Source organism: Alligator sinensis, unplaced genomic scaffold, assembly GCF_000455745.1.
Source record: "Alligator sinensis unplaced genomic scaffold, ASM45574v1 scaffold87_1, whole genome shotgun sequence".
Lineage (NCBI taxonomy): Eukaryota > Metazoa > Chordata > Crocodylia > Alligatoridae > Alligator > Alligator sinensis.
The window spans coordinates 928,687-942,924 of record NW_005841929.1 but is presented as its reverse complement, the minus strand read 5'-3'; the positions used below and the strand labels follow the sequence as shown (position 1 = coordinate 942,924).

The following is a 14,238-nucleotide window of genomic DNA, read 5'->3' as shown; positions in this document are numbered from 1 at the left end:
GAAGTTTGCATGCTGAATATCTCAATCTAATATTCTTCAGTCATCTTTTAAATACTCAGCACAAAAATACATACACATGCTGAACAAGAGGAATGAAACTGCAGATTCTTCTTCATTTCAAGTTTTTTAAATTAAAACTGGCTGGTTTTCTAAAAGATATACTCTACTGAACCAAAGTTACTGGGTTTGAATTTACCAGTGAAAATCCTGTGTAATACAGGAGACGATTCGCTAGTTGTATAATTGCCTCCAGTCTCTTCTGGCTTTTAACATAAAATGAAAATAAAAGGTCTTTCCCAGCATAGAAAGGCAAACTTGGAACAGCCAATAAAGGTGAGAGTGTTTTCCACTCAGTGCCCAACACGCCAACAACTCAAATTGTAATTGGCATGCCACAGCTCAGTATTTCTCAAACTGTTGTGCAAGCAAAGATTCCTGGTACATTAGGAAAAGGCACATTTGGAGAAATGAGCATTGGGGATTACAATGATGGGAGGAGCTTAATAAGAGATCCCTTTATGCTGAGACCTGCATTATGGAGGTGTTAAAGAACGAGCACTGTTTCCAAAGCTGTCCAAGAGGTTTTACAAAAAGGAATCTTCCTTGACTCAATACCTCATATTGCAATCTGCACTTTAGAAAATAAAAAAACTTGGTAAGAGTCCTGTCAAGAACTGTCCTGTCCCCCTGACCACTAACAAAATATAAAGTAAGTATTTACTCAGTTCAAGGCCAAAAGGTTCAGCATAATTCACAATAACTTTCAGAAAGGTCAACATATTTGAGGACCTGTGAGGGAAGATTCCCAAAAGTTAATTGTAGAGGGAAAGCCCTCCTCCATACACTCAATGCCCCCTAGTTTTAATTAAGACCTTGCTATAAACAATAGATGTCTGATCTCATTCCCTCTAAATTCATCAAAATGTATTCATGTGACACTAGGTATTAGCACATTCTATATTTGCTTTAGAGATATTATAATTTTGATGTTTTTCTCACCAAACAGGTTTAGAAAGACATTCAGAACAAAGCCAAAGGTTGACAAAGTGATCCTTCTAAAGGCATAGGTGAAGCAAAGCCTGAAAAACAGGCTACTGATTCAAAGAGTGCCTCTCTTCACTCTTTTACTAAAGATATGCAAAATATATTCCTGAAGTGAATATAATTATATCAGTTTTATTTGAGGGTCACCTTTAACTTCTTCCTGTCACTTGAAAACAAGCCAAAATCCACCCACAGACTTGAAGCATGAAGTTATGCTGGAGCTCTGAGGATGTAAAGTGCCAAACATTTTTATAAAGTAATGGAAAGTTAAGGCTCAGTGCACGTACTTGTTTAACCATACAGAAAAGCTGCCTACTCTTCCAGAGTGGTAGAGAATAATTCAGGAACATAGCTGTTTTGACCCTTGGAAAGACTCCAGGGCTGGAGACAGAAAAAAAGACATTAGGTCATCTAATCCATGCTTCAGAACAGTACAAAAACTGGTTTTCCCCACTGCACTTTCGGAAGAAAATCCTAGCATTTGTACAATTTCAGTTTTATTTCTGATTGTTAGCAAATTACAAAACACTACAAAAAGGTGAGGTCCATAATATTTAGGCAATTTCTTCAAGTAAATCATGAATTTCTAATATGCCCATAAACCTGGGATGTAGCATAGCTGGTAACAAATCACAGAATCTGATGAAATGAGCTTGGGCTTAGGAAAGTTCATGCTATATATCTGATTTAGGCACTTTAAAAAGGTATAAAAATCTACTCTGCCATCAAACAAGTAATTCACCATTTTTTTTAAATTGTATTGGTATCCTCTGGGTTCTTGAACTCTCTACAGTGGTTTGAACATCCACATCCTGTTGTCAGGTAGTTTTAATTTCCCAAAAGAAACTGAAGCATGGGAAGAGAGCAAAACATTTTTTAGCTAAAGATAAGCATTGCTTTAAAGGCCTGAGTTCTGTACCACCAGGTGTTTAAACTATGCTATCTCAAAGAGCCACCAGGGACCCTACTTACCGTAGCAGAAGTAGTGGACTGAAAAAAAAGCAGAGAGAAAGCATAGGTGTGATGTTTCATTTTTAACACACTGGGGTCCCTGTTCATACACCTTCTTTCCATGATTCTTATGATGTAATATTTATTAAAAAGAATTACTGTCATTATATTATAATGGAAGTCTCTCGTGCTCTCCCTACTGCATCACTACAACTATAGATTCATGCATTTGGGGTTCATTTCTTGCTCCTGTCCCACTACCTGTAACTTTTAAATTTAGTGCTACCAAAATTTTTATTAAATTATACATCCACTGAATTGGTCAGGCTACCATGGTGCATAAAATTATCAAGAGCATTTCTAGATGTGCAAGTAGTGCTTTCCAGCAAAGAACGGAACCAAGGACATTTTCATCCAAAAGTATGACGTGAAACTATTAATATAAAAAGCATGTCTGCTTTCTCTCTCAGGAATTGTTGTCTGGGTTCTTGGCAAATATTTTGATCTCTAAAGTATCAAAAATAGAGTCATTAAGAATTATAGATAAGCAAAAGCCTAAAAAAAATCATGTTTTGGGTCTCCAATTAAAGTAATAATCAGATCCATAACTTAGTTCTTCTATTCTGATGAAACTGTCCATACGAATCTAGATTGCCTCATCAACTGCAATTTAGCACTATTTCCACAATCAACCCATTCCAGGATGGACTTAGATATGACCCACATTTTTGTCTGCATTATATCATTAGCAACTGCTACAATGCAGAGAGCTCTATAACAAGTAAGGGGCTACTACCTTCCATATCATTCTCCTAGATTTTGGAGTAAATGACTACCTAACACCTGCAAACATGCAGCGTTTCATACCTTGCAACTGGTGTTTGAAATTACAGTGGTTTTCAAAATTCTAGGGTGTTTCAGAAAAACAAATTTTTCATAAAAGACACTTACTCATTAAAGATAAGGCACATATCAAATCTGACATTACACTAAACAAACGTACACTCTGCAGCAGTGTTATGCAGACCTAAAATAATTTAAGATCACCCCAAACATGTGGATAACTTCTGAACCAACCAACCAACTAAAAAGACTCATGAAAATTTCCATAAAAAAACACTGGCTTTTGGGATGCCAATAAGCATAGGGAAATTCAGACTAAACACATTTTTGAGGTAAAATGTAAATAACTAAACAGAATGCTGAATGGAAGTGCTTGCTAATCTTTAAACATGCGTCTGTCCAAGAAAAATACCATCATATTTGCAGTATGACGAAATCCCACATTATTTTACTCTCAAAACTCATCAACTACATTGATTATTTTGGAAACCTGAGGACCGCGCCAACAGGGTCATGAATGACTATGCAATGCTTCCTCTGAAGAAGACTATACAGTCCAAAACAAGGAAGGATCAGAAGGTATTTCTATTGAGCAAAAGACATGATGGGAGTCCAGAAGCAGTGGAAACTTCCTATGGAAAGATTTTGATGGAATGCTCTCATCCAATTGATTTATGCCATTAGTAATGTTTTTGCCAGAATATTCTGACTTTCCTCCAGACTTTTCTCAGGTTTCACAAACTGTTGATTATTCTATACTTTAAGTTTTGTTTAGTTACCGGCAGGTGATGATACATTCATCTATCTGCCATGGCATAGGTCCGCCTTCTATATAGAAGGCCGATTATTTTTCTCTCTCTTAAAACATGCTTCACCATGGTAAGGAATAAATGACAGATACTATAACTGTGGCTTCCACTCTCTCTCTCCCCACCTCGCCTCCCCACTTTTCAGACCATTTCTCTCAATTGCTTCATGTAATGATTTTTTCCCTTATTACTTCTGCACATTACAACCAGTATTTTGAACTTCCTTTTTTCCTTACTACTTTTCCTTACATGGCCAAATGTGTCTGAACTGGGATGAAGGGATCTCTGGGTGTTTCAGTTGCTACACAGGACAGATGTACTTACTTACACATGATGAGAACATATATTTGAAGGAATATTCTGATAAAAAGAATTAATTTTGTATCTCCTCTTCACTGTTGCTGGGCTCTTGATAACAAAGCTGCAGGTCTAAAGAGAAATATAGAATTCATGGTATATAGTTTGTTCTCTACCATATCTGGCTTGGTCAGTTAGCAGGGCTAAGATTTTAAACACTTTGTATACACCAGACCTCTTCCACTCTTCTAGCTTTGTTTATGACAAAAGGAACTGTTTATATTAATGTCTGTTTCTCTCAGAAAAAAAGTGTTTCGATCCAGCCTTTAGTTGGCAGAGTGAGCCAGAACTCAAAAATCAGTTTTTTGGGGTCCATGACCAAAAAAATCTGGTCAAGGTTATTCCAACCCTTTCAAACTTAAAGGTAAGCTTCCAAATCCCTATTTAGGGATGTTCCAGAAAAATAGCATAATATTCAGAATACTGTTGAATATCCCAATAGGCGAATCCAGGATTTTAAAGAGGGGGTGTACAGGAGCAGCAACCAATGCTGGAGCATCAACCAATGCTAAAGCAGGGGCTGCAGCCACTGTTCCCAGCCTTCTACCTGCACAAAGCACCAGAAGACGCTGTAGGAACAGTGGCTAGGCACTTTTTAAAGTCCCCCAATCAGGTAACCACCCCCCAACACCTATTCCCTTTCTTTCCATGCTTAGGGGCACCTCTCTTCTCATTCCTCCCCTCGCCCTCTCTACTAACACCTCTGGCTATGGGAAGGGGAGACATGCCCACCATCACTGCTGTCCCAGCCACTCCTCACCCATGCTGTGGGGACTGGCTGCGTGGGAGACAGGCACAGCAGAAAACTGTTTTCCCCGCCCCATGCCTGCTCCAGGACTGGCAAGGAAAACCCAGGGTGACCTGGCAGGGAGAGGGAATCCACCACCACTGCTATTACTGTCCCTGGCTCCCTGCACAGCCTGGCTGGAGTAGGATAGGAGCAACTATGGAGCTCCCCCTGAACCCCGGTCAGCTGAGGGCAGTGGCAGCAGCAGGCAGGGAAAAGGAGGTGCCCCAGAGCACAAAGAGGGACAGGGTGAGTGCTGAGAGCTGAGGAGATTATTATCCGCTTTGGAGATTTAAAGTCCCCACCTGCTGCTTCTGCAGCATGGTCCAAAAGGCAGGGTGCAGCTATGCCACCACAACCCCTCCTGGATCTGTACCTGCATATCTGCAGTTCCCATTGACTTCTGTGAGGTTGCTGATGGCTCAGTGTGTCAAGAGTCAGAACATTTTTACTTATGAATCTAAACAGAGACTTAGAAGCCTAGTATTAGGCACCTCAGTTTGAAAATGTGGCTCGAAGTAGGGTTTTTGGGGGGTTGTTTTTTTTTGTAATGAAGCTCAGCTTTCAAGTTCAGCAAATGAAGTGGAGCAAATGAATGCCAAGTAGCTAGTACCACTAAGGACTCACTACAGATCACTCTAGTAACTAAGCACAGGGGATAAGAGATGCTTAACAAGGTCTTTCAGCAGTATCAACATGAACACCTCATTTTATCTCACCACGCTTTTAACCTCAGCAAGAGATTAATGCTACAAATTACCTTCTATGGAGTTTATCCCATTTGGATGACTACTCCAAGACCGGGTCACTCATGGAGCAGGGATAACATGATATAATTATCACACAGAATTGGGAAGCAGGACTTCGTTGTTCTATTACTGGGTCTATTACTTTCTCGGTAACCTGAAACAAGTCAGCGAACTGTATGGTGACTCATCTATGAAATGAAGGTACCATTTACCTGCCTAGCAGGTGTGTCAAGTTTTAATATAGCCCTTTAAAGTGATAGGTACTATCAACTGGAAGTTCATTATGTGCCTAACTCTCGCACTAACATTCAGTGTTTTCTCTTTATAGGACTGTAGATCCCAGGAGGTAGGTCTGCTACACCCAAGTCTTCCACTCTCTCTCTTTCCTCATTCCTAGATTAACTGATCCATTTGTAGAACAGTTTAACAAGTGATATTTCTGATAGCTTGATTCTTTGGGATTTAGTTACAGTACACAGGGTTTCTTCTTCACCAATAAATAGTTTTAACAGCCCATCTTACATTGTGGGGAGACTGCTGTAAGGAGGGATAAGGGAACTTGGTGAGAAGTGAGATCTTTTGCTTCATTTATAGACAGGATTTCTAAACCAGAAGCGAATTTGTAAGGGGACAAACATTCTCTGGAATGTTTCTACCTCTCTATCATGGCAAAATTTAGAGCACAATTTTCGTCCTGCACTAGGCCTGCTTGCAGATGTGACCCACCCCTACCCCAATGGTGCTTTACTTTAATTCTGTGCACCAAGCTCAGTGCACGCCTAGAATAGGCATTGTGTTAGTTAGACTTGGCTTGCCTAATGTCTGTATAGATCTGGTGCTTTAGTGGGGTGTTTTTGGCACTTATCTAATAGCTGATTGAATCAGCGCTAGATAAAAGCACCAAAAACCCGGCTGAAGCACCTGATCTATACAGACACCGCAGAGCCCAGTCAAACTAACATGCTGCTTCTTCTGGTATGTCCTGTTACCAGAACATTTATCTAACCAGGACATAACATAAACATTCTGGTATGTCCTGTTTTCTGTACATAACAGAAAATAGTCCTGTTAGGTCCTGCTTCTTCTGGTAAAGCATGTTTTGGGATTTTTTTTTTTTTTTTAATGACTGTCAACAGCCTAAGATACAATACAATTATAATGAAAAAAAAAAATCACAAGGGAAACAGTGGAAAATGAGAAAGATCTGTGGAGACCTCACAGAAAACCAGGACATTGTCTCTGGGAATTATCCCATAACACAAACATATGCTCCTGTAATTTTTATGTGAAAATAATTTGTCCCTGTGCAGCAGAGAGAACATTTGACCTAACTTGTAGTGGGGATAAGATCAGCTACTACTGGTTTTGAAACCCCTGAAGCAAGTGGTTGATCCCAAGAGGACAGACTAGAAGGGATGAAACCAGCCTCCAAGTTGATCCTTTTGCTGCATTGATGCTATTAGGTGACACCCCATATATAATATTTTACAATGAACACCTGTGGATAATTTTCAGAACACATCCATTTCAGATTCTCCCTTCCTAAGGTACTTCCTTTAAAACAGCTCTCCAGAATAACCTGTCATTCTGTAATAACAGAAAAAGGGAAGACAGGCAGTTTCATAACAGATATCACCCACATGGTAAACAATCCTATGAAAAGCATAGCTGCTTAGTATGGAGCTAAAGGAGAAGAGTATAGCAATATGAAACAGTTTAAAGAGATCCAGATCCTCTGGGGCGAAGAGAGAATCCATATCACTTGAAAAGGTCCCAGAAAAGATCCAGGAACCCTGTTGCCTTCCAGTTGGCTCTGAATTCTTTTCTTACCACATTAATTTGTGCATGCATGTGTCAACACTATAATACAGATCTTCAATATGGCTGGAAGAGATCAAAAAGTGATTCTTAAAGCATGGGATGCTTCTATTTCCCAACAGAAATCTCACAGATTAGTTTCACACACTATTTATAACATTTAAAGGTTTAAACCTATTTGCAGGTTCAACTCTTCTGGTTACCACCTCATAAGCAGTGGGAGAAAATATTATTTGGAGTGGCTGAGCCCTGCCTGACCCCCAGACCTCACTCCCAGAGCCACTGCAGAGGCAGCATGTGCTAGTGCTGTACAAGGCGGCAGAGTAGCTGCACACCAAGCAGCGCTGGGCAGTGTAGGATGGCAGTGCCATGTTGTTGCTGCCGTCACTGGCTGGTGTGAAAAGTGTTGTGGGGACCAAGCCCTGGCTCTCCACCGCCTATGCTACCACCAGCACAGCAGACATGATGTCCCCTCCACAACTAGAATCCCCCAAGCCATCTGCTGTTATTCAGTTTCAGTTGCTAATGATGTAATGAGTAGCATGCAAGGCAGGGGACAGATTGGATTCTTAAAATAGACTAATCCCTTACATGCTTGACAGTATCAAAACAACTCAGTGCAAAACTTCAATTCACTGTGTTGGTGGAAGTCAGGACATAACAGGACTATTTTCAGCAGGAGAAAGGGTGAAAGAAGAAAAAGGCCACTGATGGCACAAGTTGACTCCTCACCTTAAAAACACTTTAAACAAGGAAAAAAAGATTCATAAATGGACCCTGAGGTTATTTAATCTAAATACTGACTTGCTTGGACAGCTTGCTCCCTTTGTAAAATCTCCTGGGAAATGATAAGCTGCTCTATTTTTTCACTGGATCTTTGTCACAGCAGGAGAGAGCAACCCAGTTACCAACTGTCAGGATGACAGTTAGGTGTTAGTGTAATACAAATACTGACAGCTGACAGCTTGGTAGGATACAGGATACAAGGCTTGAGTAACTGGTTAGAAGGAATGCTGGGAAGCACTAATGAAACATTTTCCCACTGCTGCAACGATCAGTTGGAATAAAAACCATTTATGTTGAGCCCATTCATCCAAAGCAGACTTTAGAAGGGCATCTCAGATTTTTTAATCTCAGCAGTTTTGATATTTTCTACAGAAGTATGTATTACTCTCTACCTCTGTATAAAAGGTGTGCAGTGAAAAGACTAACATGATAATAGAATTCAGGAGTAGATATACACAAAGCATGCTGCTCATCAAAAACATATTTGTTTCCATCTCCTCCCACCAAAAGGTTGTTCCCCATACCCTTTCCTTTGCCAGAAACAAAGGAGGGAATGCAAAAGAAAAACTCAGAAACCTGAAGATTGATTGGTATTTATTCCCTTGAACATTTCAACAAATATTGAATTAAATTCACAACAACATAAAAACCAGATATTACATAATTTAAAGACACACACCCCAAAACAAAACAGGTTAAAAGTAATTTCATAAATTAAAAAATTTAAAGCAGCTGTAAGTGGACATGTAGACCCTTTCTGGGCACAGATAATCTCAATCAATCATTTTCCATAAGAAAGTTAGTTTCATGTAAACTCCAGTTCCACTGAGTGAAGCCCAGCACCCAGGAGATAGTCATCAGATTCTTTTTTTTCAGAGAAAAAAACTTCCTTGATTTTTCAGGTAGTCAAAAAGCAGCAATGTCTCTTTTAGACTGATTTGACATCTCTTTTCTTAAGGCATAATGTTTTGTGCAGTTTTTGAAAGTACCCAGAAAGATTCACATCATCTTTCAGAAAACACATATAAACACAAAAATAAACAAGTGATTCAGTGGAACAAGCCTACAGGTCTGAAAGCTAAAGAGGAGGACAGAGCTGGGAGCCCTGCTTCTCCCAAGGACAGTATTCTCAGCAGGATCATATTTTGAGCAAAAACCACCAGTTTCAGCATTTTGGCATGTTTTGCCTCATCTCCAATAACTTTTTTTGTATTTAGTTCTACCACCCTTATGTTAGTATCTCTCAACATATTTTGGACATTAAGTGCCATGTACCTCTTTCCTCTGTCCAAATTTTTATGTAGGTGGACCCACTCTCCCTTAGCAATCTCTCCTCAAACAAATCCTGATAAGAACACTGAAAAGGAACATGATGGACTAGGAACAGTCTGGCACACATCCTAAAAAGAGAACAGACCCAACTACAGGAGGAGAACATGATTTACTGATCAGGGACCTGGTTCTAATCATTCAATCCATATCCTGCTCAGTTTCCAGAAACATGGGGCATTACTCTGAAGTTTACATTCATGTAGGTTGAAGAAAAGGGTAAAACTATATCAGCTTCTCTGAGTATACACAACCCCAGAGAAAGATTCTACACAAATGTGTAAAAAATGCAGAATACTACTACTCTTCCCAACTCCAGTAAAAGTTTAAAGCAAAAAAGCAGAGGAAGTCCTCTTCTAGCCCCCGCCTCAAATCTGGGTGTACCTGTTTTGATAGTGCATGCTGAAGCAAGGACTTTAGGTAGTTTTTAAAAACTGATTTAGAGACTGGTGTACTTAAAGAAGGCTGGTTTAAAATGCAAGTGACAAACAGAACACTATCATAAGATTGCTATGGCAGGTGTAGTAACATGTTTTAAAGTTTAATACTGAAAAGCAAATGGGGCCAAATTTTCAAAACAAAACAAAAAACCAAACCAAACCAAACCAACAATGACTTTGTTCATGATTGTATACAATCACCTACAAACAAAGGGTTCTGGTGTAGGTAAATTCCTCTGTATGAGCAAATAGGATTCTGCTGTGGTTCTGGTGTGAACTGAGTTCACAAGTAAGGCATGCGCAATTTAGGCAAAATGGCACGTGGACAACTTATATAAGCAAAGTCCACTAGCACATTCAACTACACACAACTCATTTGTACTTTATTTACACACCCAAGTGAGATTTTTGTGCAAGGTCCATGTGTGTGTTCACAAGGGACCATGAAAAGCTGCACGCATAAGAAGATGGTAAGGGAAGTCCCTATGCATTAAGAGGTGCATAGGAAACAGCCATCCTTTTCTCACTCTTGAAATCATCAAAAGAGCTTTCCATATGAGCCAAACTTTGTTTGTTGTGTAGAGAAGACTATGTAGAGTCCATAGAAAAGGGCTTTGCCCTGCACTCACTGTACACATTTGTGACATGTACATGAGTGGGCTTCCAGCATTTTTTATTGTATTCCTATTGTTATATGCAGTCAGTCTCCATTCATGGAGTTATATGGCAGGCAGTTTTTACCTCTCTCCCTTACCTGTTGCATGTAAGTGCTGCTCACTGTAGTTTACATTGTGCCCAGCATGTATTTCACTAAGTTCAACAACTATCTCAAATATCATGGAATCTGTTAGTACTGTATGTTGTTAAGCATCAGATGAAATTTTCCCCATGAGGCCTTTCTTATCTGAACCCTTTGATGCGTGTAGGAAAGGAAGCAGCTTACTGACAGAGTGCTAGCCTACTCTAGGAAACATTTTACCCCAGAATCTCCTACTTGCCTGCCCAAAGACATTGAAAGAATCATTATCATGCGTCCTGCCTGGGAAGAGACTGTTCCAAGTCCATCTGACAGGGTACTAAAAGTTGGGAAATAAATTCTTACAGACCTTTAGAAGAAACAGAGAAACAACACTTGCATATTAAAACTACATAAAAAACTGTAAATGATATTTAAAAAATCCAAGAGACAATGGTTACAGATTATCAAAGGAAGAGACAGTTGAAAAAGCAAGTGGGGGGTTTTTTTCTTTTTTGGCAACAGCAATTTTGGCACAAAGGCAATTGCAGAGAGAGAAACAAACAGGCAGACCAAGTACAGAGAAGGCTTACAGATCTACCACAAGCATGCCAGAGGTCAGCACTGAAAGCACAGTCACCGATTTCCCCACCCTTCCTTCACAGGAGAGTCCTGTTTTTACTGGGAGAAAATGGCACTGACTGCTCAACACTCCATTACCATTTCCACAGCTGAAGAACAACCTGCATCTTTCCAGCTTGTACTCTGAAAATCCCCTGCAGAGTCCCCTGAGTGTGCCACACACACTCAATGGAAACTAGACAAGACCCTCAACGGAACCAATAATTCTATCTGACAAACCAGTTAACTTTGAAGTCAGGAGTTGCTTCCTAAAACTATAGCCATTGCAACACAAGGGAAGATAAATGCATTTAATCCAGCTAGATAGTGTCTACACTGTGAAAAACTGATACATTTAGCAAAGTTAACACATGCTGATCCAGTTAGTAACATCCCAGATGAAAGTGTTTAGTGTGACATCATTGTACCTCTGTTGACTTAACCAGCTGAATGGTGTTCAAAAGTGTGAATGTCCCTTAGGCTCCACCTATTCACTCCAGCTAGTTTAGACGCAAGGGGTGCTGACAGACGTGGGGAAAAAAAATACCAAAAAAACCAAACCACACAGCGCTTTACTGGAAGAGGAATAGGCTATCAGATAAAAGTGCCAGAAAGCCCTGCTGAAGTGCGTGAGCTATACAAATGCTGGGCAAGCCAGGTCAAACTGATGCTATTTCTCTTCTGGGCATGAGCTGCACTCAGCACGGGAGTGTGCCAAGCTGAAAGTAAAGTGCTGGTTTCCCCCGCACCCAAGTCTGTAAGCACCCATTGTGGCAAACTCATGAGTATTGGAGTGTAAACTGGCTAAAGATGAGAGTGCAAATGAAAAAAGTGTAAATTACAACCACCTGGTATTCTGTGAGAACCAGATGTCATCCCTGGCACAAACTGTTGCAAAACTCTACTGAATAGGAGTTCTGCCTGCTTCTACCAGGGCTGAATTTGACCTGGCGTTGTTGGAAAGAGGTCCAAAGGAAGTTAAGAATGTAAGGTGAAGCAGTCCCACTACATCTCCCTGAGCTCCCTTCTTCCACCTTCAAAGTTACATTCATTTTGCACCTCCATCAAATACACAGGCTTGGCATGTTACACTTTCTTTTGTTGATGTTGTAATCAGTTTACACTCGCATCATCCTTGAAGCTGGTTTCAGATTTTTATGAGATTGGACACTGCTAATGCTGTGTGGCATTTAATGGAGTTTGGCCCAAAGGGAGACTTGGAAAAAATGGCTTTGACCCAGAGTTTCAATTCAGACAGGCACATGATTACGGTACTGGTCTACTCTACAGTGTACACAAACTCTAATCAACACAATTTAATAAATTACAGATAAACATACATGCAAGCACAAGTCATTTCTATTTCAAAAAAATCAGGAGTTTAATGGAGATGTATCTTGCAACATCCCTATCGTTACCTGCGAATAAAACCCCAACTTTTTACTGCATTTCCAAACCTAGGAGTTTAAAGTTAAATCTTTTTAAAAAAAAGCAAACCCACAGAATCATAAACACTAGCTACAGACTTCCTGGCCCAACCAGCAGGAACAGGATCCAAAAGGTAGATGGCTACACTATATATGGCTACAAAAGCAGAGAACTGACCTGCAGTTAAAGAAGCTGCAGCAAGCTTTTCAGCACCGCTTTTAGCTAGCATCTTCCTGTTCCTTCTATCCTGCCCTGCAGAGCATTAAGATATACTTAGAGTTTAACCAACCATCATGTTGGTTAAAAAGGGATATGAAATCTCAGCTGAAAATGACTTTGGTATGGGAGATAAAAGTAGTGCAAATTTCTCTATTGCTAAATCTACATGTGAATACACATATAAGCATGCAATGCACTATGCTGCCCTACAGGCAATCCTGATGCTTATTTTGACAGTAAACTAACCTGGATGTTTTTTTCACATACTTGGTGCTATGCATATGGCAACATGCATCTCTATGCTCCCTTTGAAAGGTCAGCATTTTACAAATTATACAACAGGACTCCCTTTCAGTACAACAACCGAAGCAAAGAGAAACGGGCTGACATCTCAACTTTTCTTTCTAGAAAAAATACAGTCTATCCTGTTCTGTTCTGTTCCTCTCATGAACTCGATCACAGATCTGTCAATAGGGTCATGGCAGGCATGTAACAACAGATTCAGATTTTTATTTATTTGGTCATATGTGTATAGCAAAACATAGCCTAGCCTAATGTGTTATTTCTTTACTATTTTCTGAATATCTGTTTACAACTACAGTTAGTTGATCTATGTATCTATTGCAATAACTACATCAGAGCAGAGAACACCTCTGTGGGGGCTTGCTTTAGTAAAATGACTGACAGATCAGACTTAGCCTTTATTTCACCTACTTCCCTACACCAATCTCTATATAATCTTCAAATATCCCCAAGATGTGTTCAGAGGAATAGTTATTTCTTCCATTCTTCATAAAGGCTAGGTCCCATATAAAAATTCCCTCTATTTTTAGAGAAAATGTTCTTTAAGAGACAGGATCTTTAAATGTACTTAACTTAAAAAAAAAAAAAGTAAAGCATTTCTGGACACTATACCTGTCTGAGACATCATGTCTATTTTTATGATTTCAGCATGACATTCTCCTTATGTTTATTCCCTCTACTCTTGCTACACAGAAATCCTACATTAATGAAAAAGGAAACTGAGAAACTCATTACATGTGAAGTACAGTCAAATGTGCAAGTAAAAACCAAAAAAAAAAATCTGTCTAATCACATTCAGCTATAATTTTAGGCAAGCTTTGTAAAAATAAATAAATAAAAGCAAATCAAAGAATGATTTAAGCTAAATAGGTGTTAAAGATGTTTTTAAGCTAGCATTGTAATTGCATATCTTTTGCTTGTCAAACAAAAATAAAACCAACCAATTAGTCCCACTCTGCTAGAAGGAACTGATTTAGTTTTTCCACAGAATTCTGGCATGTAGGCTGGAAATCAACTC

General features: G+C 39.5%; 1 protein-coding gene across 1 annotated transcript in view; it reads right to left on the bottom strand.

The window, feature by feature from the left end:
- The window catches only part of MICAL3 (microtubule associated monooxygenase, calponin and LIM domain containing 3), a 235,660-nt gene that overhangs the window by 80,788 nt on the left and 140,634 nt on the right, over positions 1 to 14,238 (bottom strand).